This window comes from Lissotriton vulgaris, chromosome 11 (genome assembly GCF_964263255.1).
Source record: "Lissotriton vulgaris chromosome 11, aLisVul1.2, whole genome shotgun sequence".
In the NCBI taxonomy this organism is placed as follows: domain Eukaryota; kingdom Metazoa; phylum Chordata; class Amphibia; order Caudata; family Salamandridae; genus Lissotriton; species Lissotriton vulgaris.
Genome location: NC_141699.1, coordinates 679,244,187 through 679,261,853, shown reverse-complemented (window position 1 = coordinate 679,261,853; position 17,667 = coordinate 679,244,187).

Genomic DNA, 17,667 nt, shown 5'->3' with positions numbered 1-17,667 from the left:
CTATTCCCCGAAGAAAATGGAACAAAATCACCACCGACCAACTCCTCACATCGCTCAACCAAAACCCACCCGCCCTCTCATCGGACCCAAACCAAGCTGCCATCAAATTCAAACAATGGATCACTCACAGCGCTGACGAATTAGCACCCTTGAAAAACCATCACACCAAACAAGACAGCAAAAAGGCCCCTTGGTTTAACGATGACCTTAAGAAATCCAAGAAGCTACGTCGTACTCTCGAGAAAACATGGAGAAAAAACTCAACCACCGACAACATGACCACCTTCAAGGCAGCCACCCGCAAACACCACCAGCTGATCCGATCCACCAAGAAATCAGCATTCAAGAATCGACTCGACAACAACGCCCATAACAGCAAGGAACTATTCAACATTGTCAAAGAATTCACCAACCCCACCGCAGCCTCAAACGACTTCACTCCCTCCCAAGACCTCTGCGATTCGTTATCCTCCTTCTTCTACAACAAAATTGCCAACATACATAACAGCTTCGAAAACAGTTCCAACAAACAATCCTCTCCACCCCCCTCAGAACCTAAACCGCCCTCTAACAACCTCAGCGCCTGGAACCCACTCACCACTGAAGACACTATCCGCCTAATGAATTCCATCCACTCTGGCTCGCAAACCGACCCCTGTCCCCACCACATCTTCAACAAAGCAGACTCCATCATCGCACTCCATCTCCGTGATGTCATCAACTGCTCCTTCAACTCTGCTACCTTCCCAGAAAGCTGGAAAAATGCCGAAGTCAGCGCCCTCCTGAAGAAACCCACAGCAGACCCCTCTGAACTTAAAAACTACCGCCCCATATCCCTCCTCCCATTCCCGGCCAAAGTCATCGAGAAAGCCGTCAATAGCCAACTCGCCACCTTCCTCGAATCCAACAACTCCCGCGATCCCTCACAGTCCGGCTTTCGAGCCAAACACAGCACTGAAACTGCCCTCATCGCAGCAACAGACGACATCCGAACACTACTGGACAACGGAGAAACAGTGGCCCTCATTCTACTTGACCTCTCCGCCGCCTTCGACACTGTCTGTCACAGCACCCTCATACAACGCCTCAGCAACATCGGCATAAAAGGAAAAGCCTTGGACTGGATCATCTCGTTCCCAGCTGGGAGAACTCAGAGAGTCCGACTTCCCCCATTCAAATCAGAGGCCACCGAAGTCATCTGCGGTGTACCACAAGGATCATCACAGTCCCACCCTTTTCAACGTCTACATGAGTCCACTCGCTTCCATCGCGCGTCAACACAACCTTAACATCATCTCCTACGCTGACGACACCCAGGTGATCCTTTCCCTCACCAAAGACCCCAACACCGCCAAAACCAATCTTCACAAAGGCATGAAAGAAGTAGCCGTATGGATGAAAAACAGCCGCCTAAAACTTAACTCAGACAAAACGGAAGTGCTCATCCTAGGATCATCCCCCTCTGCCTGGGACGACTCATGGTGGCCTTCGGATCTGGGCTCAGCACCCATACCCACAGACCACGCACGTAACCTTGGCTTCATCCTAGACTCCTCACTCTCGATGACCAAACAAGTCAACGCCGTCTCATCCTCCTGCTTCAACGTACTTCGTATGCTCAAAAAAATCTTTCACTGGATCCCCGCCGAGACAAGAAAGACTGTCACCCACGCACTGGTTACGAGTCGACTAGACTACAGAAACACCCTCTACGCCGGAATTACAGCCAAATTACAGAAAAAACTCCAACGCATCCAAAACGCATCAGCGAGACTCATTTTGGACATCCCTCGCCAAGATCACATTACCGGCCACCTGAAAGACCTCCACTGGCTTCCCGTCAACAAGAGAATAACATTCCGTCTCCTCACCCACGCACACAAAGCCCTCTACAAACTAGGGCCCGAATGCCTCAACACTCGACTATCCTTCTACACACCCACCCACCAACTAAGATCCTCCAATCAAGGCCTCGCCACAGTTCCGCGTATCCAAAAATCCACCATGGGAGGTAGATCCTTCTCCTACTTAGCGTCCAAGAACTGGAACTCACTCCCCACTCACCTCCGCCTTACACAGAACCACATCTCCTTCAGAAAAGATCTTAAAACCTGGCTATTCGAAAAATAATGAACCCCCTCCCCAAGCGCCTTGAGACCCTCTGGGTGAGTAGTACGCTATATAAATTCTTGAACTTGAACTTGCATAGTTTAACCAAATACGACCATGTATCTTGTTGTATCTGTCAAGGAATGTACCAAATACTCATGAATAAACATTGTTGCGCCCGACAGCTAAGCACTGTTTATGACAAGCATAGCAGTCCACTATGGCCAGCTGGCCATTATCATCCAGTCAAGTGTATGCTAGCTGGAAATATTCCTTTGGGTGCACCAAGGAAAATCCCCCGCACACACATGACTTCACCACTATGGGGCGGGGAAAGGCTGCACCAGCCGGTCACCTCCTACGATCTACCTTTGGCATCCAGATTCCATGTCTACCAGTAAACTAGGAACTCACGATGGTACAAACAGTGTACCCTCGGTTCTTGGCCAGATATGACCCCTGGGCCTCGTCCGCTCACAGTCCATCCCTCTCCTAACCTGGACAGCGACACCAGGCCTCAAAACGACAAACTCTCTACGAATTTGTGACTCAGCCAGCAGAATCCTCAGCCAGGCTGGATTTCACAAGCCTGGGTGCAGCAGTGTATTCTGAGACTGCAGAGGAAGCTCCTGATGCAGGTGATGCAACAGGGCCCTCTTAGGTGCATAGTCAAGGTTGTCTCACCACACAAGTTTTGCAAAGCTCAGGGGCTTTGCCCGCCAAAGTGATTGGCCAGTGCAACGTCTTCTGTCCTGATGATGCTGAGATCCTCAGCCCAACATTGACAATCTCCCCTGTCATACCAGTGTAGTGTTGATGCATGTCATGCAATGCAGACTTCCCTAAGTTGTTGTGCAGGAGCGCCTTTACTGAACTCATCTCCAAGGTGCACCATGCAGGCTTCTAAGGTCAGCAATATGTCTCCATGTGACATGGCAGAATTTGCCACCAGGTAAGGACGATCGCTGATGCCTCAATATCTACAGTCAGGTATTACTGGATTGTGCACATTGTGCCCCTCCTCGACCGTCAGTCTGCAGTAACTCCACAGCACCTGTGCCTACCACACTGGTTCTCAGTCAAAGACTCTGCATGATCTCCAGGCTCTGGGACTGTCTGCTCTTCCAGGCCTTGGACTCCATGGTGTCATAAGGATGGTGCAATGTAAAGTGCAGCATCATTGTTTTCCCAAATGATATGTCTCTTCTCAGACATGAGGCACAGATTTGGAATTTCTTCATCCCCTGAAACTCTGAATGGATATCCTGGCTGTTGCTGCTTTTGTTCGGGTTATTGACCAGTGCTGAACTTGGTCATGGTAATTTTCTTTTTAAATTTAGCTTCTAGATGTTTTTTTGCTGTTACGCTAAAGTGAGGGGCAGTTTTGTCTGCTGCTAACTGATCCTAAAGCCATGTAACGACGTATTATACATACGTCACTAACATGGTAATTGCTGTGGACAATACACCGTAAATAATATTTGCCACTAAGCTACATCTCAACTCTGTAGTGGGAATTCTTGAAAATATGCCAATTAGTGCCTTTGCATAGGCCATTTTAAATGTGCATGACTTTTCCTCCACCAAAGCAAATACTCCAATGAGATTCTGTTGTCAACATTCACATAGTATGCAGTATTATAACCTTCAATGCAAGTAGTAGTGAGTGCTTGTCCAACTGAGTTACAATGCAGGATTAATCTACTTCTTGTGGATTTACACTGGATTGTATAAAAGGCACCCTTGCATAGTCAAGTCTGAGTATGAGTGTTGGTCACTAGTGTTTGAGGTGGACATCTGACTGCACCCGCATTGATATTGGCACTGCCACCTATTTTGTAGTGTGGCATGATAAGGAGGAAACTCATGAACTTGAGACCAGCGATACAGTGATGTCCAAGTTGAAGAGACAAGGAGATGCGCTTTGAATCCCCTAATATGAGATTTATCTATGTATTTCATGGTGGACAACATACATTGACACAGGTCAATCCCATGAATGGATGATTATGTGCAGGGAGGAACACCTTTCTGTTTATTAACAATCATTGCCACTATCCAGACACCCTTGAACTTTTGTGCAAGGATGCCTGTGTTGATGCAAGGTAATTGCAAAATCCACAAGCACAATAGAAAACACATGGGTGCATTTTTATTTTGAATTAGTACAGGAGCATGATTTTTCTTCAATGTGAAGCATAATGTTTCCAATTTGAACTTGACCAGGGAAGCCTGCAAATCACACCAGGGGCCAGACGAGTTGTGAACCCCATTTTCCAGCGGCCCCAGCAAAAGGAGGGCCGCCACCATGTAAGCGATGCACCTGGTGATGCAGAAAAGCTTTGGCAGACTTTGCAGTGCGGGAAGGCTGCAAATCGCACCAGGGGCCAGAGTTGTGAACTCCATTTCCCAGCTTCCCGAGCAACAGGAGGGCCACCACCACATAAGCGACGCACCTAGAGGTGCAGAAAAGCACCAGCAGCCTCCTGCAAGGCGGGAAGCCTCAAATCACACCGGGGGCCAGACAGAATTCTAAACTTCATTTCCCAGCTGCCCCAGCAACAGGAATACTGCCACCATGTAAGCGACTTACCTGGAGGTGCAGAAAAGTGCTGTCAGACTCCTGCAGTGCTGGACGCCTGCAAATCGCACTGGGGGCTAGACAGAGGTGCAAACTCCATTTCCCAGCGGCCCCAGCAACAGGAGGGCCGCCAACACGTTAGCGACTTGCTTGGAGGCACAGAAAAGCACCAGCAGACTCCTGCAGTGCGGGACTCGTGTGGGCGTGCCCTGGCCATACCCGGGCCAAGGGCTGGCCAGTCAAAGCCAGGATAAGCCTGTACTGGGCCACCCCCCAAGGCCTGCAGCGGATTATCCGGATATTCTTATTGAACTCCCTGCCTGAGGTACTATGCTTTCATTTACCTAAATGTTTTGAGAGTAGCGTGTTTTTTTTTCCTGGTGTAAAGAATGCCTGCCAATTCCGCACATTCCACCTTTTGCATCTGAGTTACGCCTAACTTACACTATCCTCTTAGGAAAGTACCAAAAATTAGCAAGAGAAAGCGGGCTTCAAGCGTGTCCAGCATGTTACCACCTCCCTGCATGCGCTCGACAATTGATAACTACCTAACTTGAGCCGTGGATATGGTGTCAAGTGAGATCAGGCTGGTTGAATGCTGCCTTTCCCTTACAACTGAAGAGGCCAATCATCCTCACATTGCTCATAGTTGCAACAAGCCTTTACCAATACAGAGTGATGTTGGGGTAATAAGTCCACCTGAGGCACTAAGGATTTTGACCTCTTCAGTGAGGTAGTCTTATGTGGGGGCTGTGCTTGGAGGGGAGCCGGTGCCTGGCTCAACAAGTACTGATGGCAGTGATCAGCCCTGTGTCTCCGAAGGGGAAAGTGGTCCTAGAACTAAGCAGGGGAGGAAAATTGCTAAATCCACTAAAGCGAAAAGTTCTGTGAAAATTAGCAATCTTCATTCGCAAAATAAAGTTATAGATGGTGTTTTATCTGGGGGGGGTGGAGTCTAATAAGAATACATGGGGTGTTCTGAACAAATGCCTAAGTGATCTCTTGGACTTAAAGTTACGCCCAATTCTTGATTGACTGGATAAAATTGAATCCAATATGGCAAAGTCAACATATCTACGGTCCTCAATTTCCACTTGTACCCAGTATTTGGCCTGTGACTTTACCTCTACTTCCACTGACCAAAGCAAGGGTGCTTCCCATCCACTTGAAATTCTACCAACATCTCTATCTGCTATTTGTCCAGTAGCATGCCCCACAGACATGGCTATTTTTCCTGTGAGATACCTTCCTCCAGCATCGGCTCCGTAAGTCGTCGTATTGACTAACGTGCCTCGGCTCACAGAAACTAATGTGGAAACTACTAGAGGTCTAATAAATACATCTCTTCATTGGCTGAATAACAATGTGACTTGTAGCTGGGATATTTCAAGAGACATTTTGATGGCCAGGCGGGTGAGAGACATTGGGGGAAGGGGCCTGCGGAAAAATGGAGATGTTATTGTGGTAAACTTCTGCTCGCCAAAGGTAGTCCAGGAAATACTGTATGAAGTTAGAATGGGAATGGTTAAAAATAGTTTCATCAAGATAGTGCCCCTCAGCTTCTTTTATCAGAATTTTGTGAGTCACTCAGGTATTTCTGGTAGCTTTCTTACCAGAGACTCTGCACTGCCTGGACCCCCCCCCCCTTCACTATCACTCCACCTGTCCGATAGATTTTCCCCACTGGCTGGCTTGGAAGGAATTGATTGATGGTTTGGGGAGGTGTCCGCCTACCACTTCTCCCAGGAGGCGGGCAGATCACTTTCCAGCCCAGTCCTTGCCACCCAAACACCATCCTCAAACCAACTTAATCCCGCACTCTTGGTGTCAGGCTTAAAAGAGGTGGGCAGGGTTTCTTGTAATCCGGGTCCTATTGTACTAATGAATAACACTCTACCGCATGACTATCCATGGGTAGGACATTGTACTGGGATAAGTCTGGAGGATTCTGCTATTTTAACTTCTGTTTATCAATTGCCCCCCAGTTCCTTACTGCTTATCCCCCCCTGGGGTAAGTGTGAGTTTAAGCAATGACAAAGGTCATGAAGAAAAAGTTTGTCTGAAAATCCTAAATTGGAATATAGCGGGTATAGCCCCAAAGATCATATTGGAGGAATGGTGATCCTTTATTAAAACCTATGATAATAATAATCATCCACATTTGTAAAATGCAAACAATCACCTGTAAGGTTCTCTAGGCGCTGGGGGCCGTCAGGAAGATTAAGCAATCTACTGCTCAGAGTCACATGGTGCTGGGCTAACCTGCCGCTGGAGCCAGGGATTGAACCGTGATCCCCAGATTCCAGCGTCAGTCGCCCTGGCCGCAGCGCCACACCTCTGATATAGTTTTTATGCAAGAAACGTGGGAGTGTAAGGATATTGTATTTGATGGATTTATGTGTTTTAGCCTGCCCGATATTCCTTCTATATCAGGCAGAGCTAAGGGGGTTTGTCTGCCTGGTTTAAAGTGGAAATTGCTGGCATGATTGTTCAGTTATTTCAGGAGCATTGGGAGGTGCAGGCTATTTGTTTTTCCTGGAAAGATACTTTTAAGCTGTACCTGGTAAATATTTTTAATAAGAATTTCACATCTAGACAATTTCCAAGGGCTTTTTGTGCTGATTGACATGCTCGCGGAGAGAGAGGCTTGAGTGGATTGTCCTTTTAAGTTGTTTGTGGTGGGGGATTTCAATGCTAAACTGGGGCTTTCATTACCCCTCTCCCCGACCACCTTTGATCCAGTCGCCCCTGAGCCTGACCAAAATGGGATGGACGCTCGGGTAAGGGTTTTTATTTACCCACCTGCTAGAAAGAGGTATGGTTAATAAGGTGCCCAAGTTGACTGACCACTATATTCCCACCTTTACAGGATGTGGGACAGAAAGCACTATCAACTATGTATTTGTCTCCTGCAGCATGTTTTCCCTCATTAAGGACTGTGAGGTTCTTATCCAGCTATATAGTGATCACAATCCTATCTCTGCTAATATAGTGTTACCTTATAGGGAATAGAAGCCCAAGCCTTTATCCATCAAAGATGCTAGGCGTAGGGTGGTTTGGCGTACAGAGAATACGAATACTATTATGTCACACGTAATTCCGATTAGTTCTGCTCTGGTGTTTAGTTGCAATTACATACCATGAGTCAACTCATGTTTTACAAGGTTTTGCAACTCTGTTAGATAAAGTCAAACATCTACTTTCTAAACCCATTTCCCAGTCCTGAAATCGGGCTCATTCCTGGTTTGACCAGGCTTGCAGAGAGGCTAATAACACCCTACACAGGACTCAAAAACAAAATTCCAGCGATCAGATTGTGATCAGGTAAAGTAGGAAGCTATATACGTTTGCCAAAAAAGATAGAAAGCTAGCATTGAAGGAGGAGAAGTGGGATTTAGTGGTAGGCTCCTGCCTCTTAAAATATCCTAAGGCCTTATGGAAGGCTGTACGGTCAGTTCTATTGCCCACCCTACCAGCCGACAAAGTAACTGTCCATATACCTCCTGAGACTTGGGTGACTCATTACACTGGCCTTTACTCCGCAGACTTTGTTGCAGAGAATGCCCCATCACAGTTCATTTTAGCATGGCAAAATCTTCATTTTAATGAAGGGGAAGTCCAGAAATCAATTGTCAACAGTAAAGGTAAGAAGGTACCGGGCCCATGTGGAATTCCTTTGGATTCGTTTAATGAAGACCCAGTATGTACTTACAGCTGTCTTCAATTCAGTTTGCAGCAATGGTGGCCCAAAATCCTGGAGTTCATTTTTGATAGTGCCTGTTTTTTAAAAAGGGGGGAACATCACTTACAACGCATTTTTTACAACGCACTACCATTACATCGCAACCATTACAACGCATACCATTACAACGCATTGCACTGGGGGGCGCTCTAGGATAGGGAATATATTTAATTTACTATCCAACACCTTCCCTGCTATCCACGGGGACTGGAGTTGGAATAGTAAATTAAATAATTTACTATCCAGCGCCTAAAAGCATTATGCGTTGTAATGGACTGCGTGGTAAAAACCGCGTTGTAAAGGCATGCGATGTAAAAGCATGCGTTGTAGTGACACCAATCCTTAAAAAGGTGATGTGCATGATCCCAAATGCGATCGACCAATATTTCTTTTGAACTCCTAAGCCAAAGTAATTAGGAGAGTTATGCTTGACCGCCTTCTGATCTGGCTGATTGCCAACCATATCTTAGCTCCTACTTAGTATGGGTATCTTCTTTCTTAACTGTCAGGGATCTTCTAGTTGATCCTCATAGTTCCTCCTCTCCACCATACTCAAGTTCTCCACCAGCCACCATGAAGGCAACTGGAGATACTTGAACTATAAAATTGAATCCTCAGTGGCCTCAGTTAGTTCTTCCCTAGAAATTCAATCTGATCCCTTTTGCAGCTCTCCCCGGTATTTCAAGCTTGTTTTTATCAATGAGCGACTAAGATGATCTTTCAGAAATACTGGGGTACAGGAGGTCAGTTCCATATTGGAGCATTTTCTGTTTAATAGTAAATACTAAAATTTTTCCCAAAATATTCCATATCTCCAGGTAGGATCTAAGTTTTATCTTTTTATAGAATGTTGGGGAGCCAAACGTTTGAAGAAAGTATCCATCCCTACATTACTAAGCATAACTGAGAACAATTTCCCCTACATGAGCCGTCTGGACCAACTAGCAACATCCTACAGTTTTTTTATATTAAATGGAAAGCAGTACATCAGGAGATCTGGAGGCACCAGGAGTCCTTTAACTCCTTCTCAGACATTTCTTTACATTTCTGCTTCCTTTTAGAGGCCCAGAAATACCTGCCTGTCTTACCTTATTTATACTTAGCCCATGTGGGCTAAGTATAAATGTTAAATGACAATAACCGAATCAATTACATCGTGTATTGCCCTAGTGCATTGCATATTGAAATTTCCGTATGATGTTGTTGTTTTTTAAACTTGTTAACTTAACACTATATGCACTAAGTCACTTGTCTTGGTTTTAATCCACGTTCCGTCTCTGGTTTTTTACAGATGCTCTAGTGCTCTAATGCTCTCTCCACTGCAAGGATAAACAATTGTTTTTCATATTTTCTAAATAGTCAGATTTGGCTAGTGACATTGACCGACATGAAAAGCCACAAGATCATGAACTATTTCAGCCTGAGCCCACTAGGGCAATACACAATGTAATTGATTCGGTTTAAGTGATTGGGTCTGCAACAGTACATCCGCGTTCTTGTTGTGCATTACACTATCATACATGGAATGATATCTACACAAGTTTGATTACGCGGGTTATTGTCATTTAACATTTATACTTAGCCCACATGGGCCATGCAACCTTTGTTATGAGTATTATTTTCTCAAAAAAACTGGCTGAACACATGTGATTGCTAAGCGAGGTCTACATAGGGCCTACATTATTGTCGAGTTTAACAGGGCTCCATTTAGCTCAAGGAAACTGCGGGCGCAGTAATCTTTGAATGACACGGGTATCGGGAAGACGCGCCTGCACACCAGTGGAATTATGAAATTATGTTTTTTTACTAATTAATATCGCGAGCATGTAACATGGTGTTTATCAATATTAATTGTGGTACAACTAAACCGATTTGTGCAGCGTTTGCAATTGTATTTAACGTTGTGTAATAATCACACGATTACCGTGTTTTGGTGTACATTAACCAATGCATTTTATTCAGTTAGTTCTCCATAGAGGATGACAACTTCATAATTTCTGATGAAATAATCATGCTTTTCATGTATTATAAGCACTATCCTGCACAGTGTATGTTTGCTGCATTAGAGTTACCAAGACGACCACAGAGTCATATCCCCTGCGAGGGAGTCTGTTTACTTTATCTATGATCATGTGACTTTTCTTGACTTTATTTACTTGCACTTTAACATTGTTTATTGCCCGTGATGAAGGAGTGACTACAACTCCGAAACGCGTTGGACATCGTGCCTGAATAAACTTCCTTGCACTGAGTAAATTGTGGCCACGGCTCCTTTGTTGGCAACTCTACGTTTAACTTGGGAGTTCTCCTCGAGGTTATAGCGTGTCTTATACAGAGGGGGTGGCTACCCCTGCCGTGTGCCCGCCGGATTGGAGGCTTGGGTCAGCCGAACTTTTGTGTTTCATTGATCAAGAAAACCCTTGCCCGCCCTAAGACACCATTGAACAATGCCGGTAGCTGTGCAGAATCGGAGTCGGACCGGAACACGGAAGTAAGGAGGGTGTTTCATATGTTTCACATCTCACTGAAACCTGAAGTACGCTACCGCCATACCGGTAAGCAAGCATACTAGGCTGCTCTGTTTGTTTTTACAAACTTGGTATAATTTCTGGGAACCGGATTCCATGACTCGTTCACGTAAACAGTGAATGAGCTGTCAACCAGTGCCGTTTTGAAGCGTCCGCAGAGCATACCCTGGACGAATACTGTCAGTAACAAAACAGTATTTAATTAACAATGGCAGACACGAGAAACGACAAACGGAAGCAAGCAGCTTCTAAGCTGTTTGATTAAACCATGCAACAATCTATCACAACCACGGCAACTGGACAGGTTGCAAAGACAAGCACCCAAAAAGATAAAAAACAACTTTGGGATAATTTTTGGAAGGTGCTCAAAAAAGAACAGTCCAAATGGTGGGAGGCGACAGCTCTGCAACACTACGTGGATTGCAACAGAATACCTAGGGGGTTACGCATTTTTATTACCCCTACCCTACAACAACCTGATCCTGACATGATCCATGAATGGATGGAAAATAACCACATGTGCTCACTCACCATGTTAAAAATTCTTATAAAGTATGCTGAAAAAGAGAGTATTAAATTAACTGAGGAAAGTAAGGTCATCATACAGAAATTAAGGAATTATATACAACTAGTGAAATTGACAGAGAAATGGATAAAATGAACAAAAGACTTGAGAAAATCGAGGAAGAAATCAAAATGAAAAAAATTGAGTAAATTTGAAAGAGATGAAATTGATTATACCAATGGACAAATTCTGACCTTTGGAAAAAAGTTTGACAAACTGAGAGATGCCAAAACCAATCTCCAAGTCACACCAGCAGCTAATGAACAAGCAAGCACCCCAGTAAGTCCCACAGTAACGAGTTTAACACTGGCTAATACGGAATCACCAGGGCACACAACCAATGGAAATTCAAGCGCAGTTCCAATGGATGATTCTGAAAGGGTAAAAGCCCAAGTTTTAAAGGAGTTCACACTAATGGCCAGAGAACGGGCAAACGCCCAGGCCACAAGTGGCAGCCCGGCAAGAGGTCATGGAAAAGGAGGAAGAGGAGGCAACAGAGCAAACTACTCGAATCCAATAGACAGCCCGGTGGGAACACGCACAAGAGGCCGATTTGTGAAGAAGCAGTAAACGCCAAGACTGTGGTAAACCATTTGAATTTTCCTTTAAGTAAAGACCAATTTGATGTATTGTCTTTAGGCTTATCTTTTTGCCCTACATCTGGTTTCAGTTACACAGACTCCAGAATTGACTTATTTCACTTTACCAGAAAGTTAAAACTTAAAAAATAGTTCAGTACCCAACCACATAAACAAAAATCTACGGATATCACCAATGACCAACCGAACTTAGCCATAGAAGGCATGACCATGTTACAGACTGTGCATGAATTAGCTGATGTGGAAAATTACAATGTTGATCCATATGTTAATGTATTGAATAGCGATCTTGTATTGAATAACGATGGTCAAACCAATTTCAAACCCAAATCAGTTTTTCTTCCTCAGATTAATTGTGATGCAATTAGTTGTTTTGAGAAAGGGATGGTTGCTGAGTTTAAAAGACTCAACAAATGTAAACAACATGATAGGTATAACCTAACACGCACACAAAGAATAGCCTTGAAAGAATTAGAGGCGAACAAAAGTTTTGTCATTAAACAAAGCGATAAAGGGGGTAATGTGGTCATTTGGCCACTAGAAATGTAATTACAAGAGGGATTAGACCAACTATCAGATCATACCAGATACTGTATTTCCTCTAAAAATGAGTATGAGAAAGCAATGACATGTATTTCCGCCAAATTGATGGAGTGGAAGCTTAATGGCCTGCTCAGTAAGGACGAACATGCATTTCTATATTGCAAATACCCCAAATTACCTGTGTTATACCTACTCCCCAAACTACATAAAGATGCCACGAAACCACCAGGGAGACCGATTGTCTCGTCATGTGGTAGTGCATTGGAGAACACCTCTAAATATGTTGATTTTTTCATGCAACCCTTTGTTCAGGCAATCCCCTCGTTCGTCAAAGACACTACAGATTTCCTTGAACACATTGAAAAAATACATTGGCAAGATGATTTTCTTCTTATAGGCTTGGATGTGTGCAGTTTGTACTCATGTATTCCCCAAGATTTGGGGATCCAAGCATGTCGCACATTTTTCAAACAAAGACCATTATCCTCCCTTCTCCACACAGAAATGTTGCTTGACATGGTGCAACTATGCCTAGGCAACAATTTCTTTCTCTTTGACAAAATTATTTACCAACAAATCCAGGGGACGGCGATGGGAACCTGCTTCGCCCCCAGCTTTGCAGGGTTATACCTCGGCTGGTGGGAGGAGCAGGTGGTGTACCAATGTCATCTGTACAAAAACCACGCCGTCCTCTGGTTGAGGTACATAGACGATATTTTTTGTGTCTGGAAAGGCACAGAAGATGAAGCACATTAATTTTTAACAAACCTCAACTCCAATGACCTAAATCTCAAATTCACCTACACCATTGACTAATCTTCCTTAGAATTTCTCGATCTCAAACTGGAGATCATAAACAATAAAATCTGCAGTTCTCTATACAGGAAATGCACCTCAGGCAACAGTTTGCTACATGCAAACAGCTGTCATCCTAGAAGTCATATACGCAGTATCCCTTATGGGGAATTCCTGCGTGCACGCAGGAACTGCAGTACCAAAGAAACTTATGAATCTGAAAAACTTACAATGACGAAACGCTTTTTGGCGAGAGGCTATAATGCCAAACTTATCAAAGATTGCAGTAACAAAATTGACATCCTTGACCGCAATGAAATTCTGTCTACCAAAAATCTATCCCAAATGACAGATGACAAAACACCCATCAGATTCATCACCAAGTATAATACTCAAGCTTGGCAAGTTAGAAAAAGTCTCAAGAAATTCTGGGAGGTACTTAAAACTGATGAGGATCTTGATAGATATGTGGGAGAATATCCATCCATAACATTCCGTAAACCCAGATCCTTACGTGACGAGCTATGCAATAATATGATCTGCAGTCACAAAAGGTTGAATGACGTGAAAGGATTTTACACTTGTAATCAGTGTAAAGCTTGCAAATACAGCTGCAATCTCAAGTCCATAAAATTTAATGACCATGAAGTACCATTTAATATTGACAAACACACTAACTGCAACATTGAGTTTGCTATATACACACTGAAATGTCCTTGTGGGAAGTACTATATTGGTAGTACTATTCACAAGGGCAAGAAAAGAGTACTTGAACACCTGCGTGCCATCAACAAAAATGATAAAAACTATCCGGTGGCGAGACATTTTCACGAATTTCACAAGAGCAATTCAAACTTAGTTAAATTTGCAGTCATTGATTGTATACCACCCAATATCAGAGGAGGTAATAGGCTAGCTGAATTAAGATGCCTAGAATCTAAACTCATTATTCGTTTTAACACCTTGGCACCGAATGGTCTTAATAAGGATGAGGCATTAGCAGCGCATTTATATATCTAGTTGTCCCATTGTTGCATTGCATATTGAAATTTCCGTATGATGTTGTTGTTTTTTAAACTTGTTAACTTAACACTACATGCACTAAGTCACTTGTCTTCGTTTTAATCCACGTTCCGTCTCTGGTTTTTTACAGATGCTCTAGTGCTCTAATGCTCTCTCCACTGCAAAGACAAACAATTGTATTTCATATTTTCTAAATAGTCAGATTTGGCTAGTGACATTGACCGACATGAAAAGCCACAAGATCATGAACTATTTCAGCCTGAGCCCACTAGGGCAATACACAATTTAATTGATTCGGTTTAAGTGATTTGGTCTGCAACAGTACATCCGCGTTCTTGTTGTGCATTACACTATCATACATGGAATGATATCTACACAAGTTTGATTACACGGGTTATTGTCATTTAACATTTATACTTAGCCCACATGGGCCATGCAACCTTTGTTATGAGTATTATTTTCTCAAAAAGCACTGCTGAACACATGTGCTTGCTAAGTGAGGTCTACATAGGGCCTACATTATTGTCGAGTTTAACAGGTCCATTTAGCTCAAGGAAACTGCGGGCGCAGTAATCTTTAAATGACACGGGTATCGGGAGTTCGCGCCTGCACACCAGTGGAATTATGAAATTATGTTTTTTTACTAATTAATATGGCGAGCATGTAACAAGGTGTTTATCAATATTAATTGTGGTACAACTAAACCGATCTGTGCAGCGTTTGCAATTGTATTTAACGTTGTGAAATAATCACAAGATTACCGTGTTTTGGTGTACATTAACCAATGCATTTTATTCAGTCAATTCTCCGTAGAGGATGACAACTTCATAATTTCTGATGAAATAATCACGCTTTTCATGTATTATAAGCACTCTCCTGCACAGTGTATGTTTGCTGCATTAGAGTTACCAAGACGACGACACAGTCACATCCCCTGCTAGGGAGTCTGTTTACTTTATCTATGATCATGTGACTTTTCTTGACTTTATTTACTTGCACTTTAACATTGTTTATTGCCCGTGATGAAGGAGTGACTACAACTCCGAAACGCGTTGGATATCGGGCCTGAATAAACTTCCTTGCACTGAGTAAATTGTGGCCACGGCTCCTTTGTTGGCAACTCTACGTTTAACTTGGGAGTTCTCCTCGAGGTAATAGCGTGTCTTATACAGAGGGGGTGGCTACCCCTGCTGTGTGCCCGCCGGATTGGAAGCTTGGGTCAGCCGAACTTTTGTGTTTCATATATATATATATATATATTACTCACGAAAAGAAAAACCAGCACTCCGCTCTTTGGAATTGGAGATTTAATCAGACACTGTTACAGCCTACGCGTTTCGAACCAGATGGTTCCTTCTCACGGCAGTGTTACACAGTTGTCCTACTTTACTTACAACTATATATCTTTTAGTGCTTCTCATAGTGCATTGTGGGACATGCAGTACAAGTTTAATTTAGCTTGTTTGTTTACAACATTTCTATCATGTTATCATTTCTATGCATGCACACAGTTAGCTAGGTTGTAGGCTTAGTGCCATACATCGATTCAATGTTCTTTTGAGCACTATGAATGTGTGTCTCGGCAGTGTCTTTTGCTGTGCACTTGTGGAAATACGTCCTCCATATTTTTGCCATATGTTAAAGTCTCCGGCTGTGCACACAATTTATAATTTCTCGGGCTGAGTGCCCTTGTCACTGCCACTAGTTAGACACAAAAAAAAAAAATACATGCGCACCAAATAAGGAAAGCAAATTGTTTTCTTTTGGTCATATATGTTTTCCCGATGTCAGTTAGATCAATGATTTCCTTCGGCATATTATGAGAGTTCATTCGTTCAAAGGTGGAAATAGAGTTCTTCACTCTCGTTCAATCCTATCGGTTGTTTTGTTTTGAAACGCATGATTAGTCTTGATTCTAATCTTCTTAGGATTTGTTTTTTGTTTCCACCACGGTCATGTTGCTGTATTGCTGCCAGGCCAAAAAAGTGGGTATCTTTCCACGTTTTGTTGGCATGGGTTGCTATGTGTTTAGCCATAGCATATGTGAAATCTTTGTTCTCTATTGCACGGATGTGCTCCAATATTCTTTTCTTTAGGGTGCAGGTGGTACTTCCGATGTATTGCTTTCCACAATAGCATTGTAGCATATAGACTACAAAGCTAGTTTCACAAGTGATGTGTTCTCTTATAATGTAAGTCTTGCCTTTGGGATCATTGGTTGTTTTCATGTTTTTTCCTATCTTGCAGGCTTTACATGTACTGCATCTTACAAAACCTTTCTTCTTTTCTGTAAGCCAATTGGTCGTTTTCTTTCCTTCATAATGGCTATGTACCAGGTGATCCGCAAAATTGGGAGCTCTTCTATAGGTCATTAGTGGTCTTTCTCCTATGTTTTTGCCTATATCAGGGTCTTTCTGCATCAGATGCCAGTACTTGCTTAATATCTTGCGTATTTTGTGACATTCCTTACTATATGTGACGATCATCCTTGGGGGATCGGTCTTGGTTTGTTCCTTGGTCAGATCCGTACCTGATGATTTCGGTAGTAGTATTTCTGCTCTGCTTTTCGTTCTGGCCTTTATTTCTCCCTGGATGATGTCTTCATGTTTGTAACCGCGTTGTTGGAATCTTTTTTTGGTGTCATCGAAATTCCTTTCCATTTCTGTTTCTTCTGAACAGTTTCTCCGCATTCTTAACAATTCACCATACGGGATGCTTTTCTTCAATTTTTCAGGATGAAAGCTTCGTCCGTGCAGAATACTATTTGTGGCTGTTTTCTTCCTGAAAGTAGTGGTGTGTATTTGGTTGTTTTGAATACACACTTTTGTGTCCAGGAATTCCACTTCTTTTTTGCTTATGTTGTAGGTGAATTTCAAGCCAACTGTATTGTTGTTAAGCTCTTCGAAGAAAGTTAGAAATTCAGATCTCGTTCCTTTCCATAATAGGAAGAGATCGTCACTGTAGCGTAACCATAACGCTACATTGGCCATGTGCTGGTCGTTTTCTTCTCTCCAAGCTATGCTCCTCTCCCACCACCCCATCATGAGGTTAGCAGAGCTTGGAGAGAAGGAAACTCCCATCGCGGTTCCGCACTTTTGCATGTAGACCTTTTTATTGAAAAGGAAGACATTGTTGTATAGACAGATTCTGATCATGTCTATAAGCATTTTGGAATGGTCTCG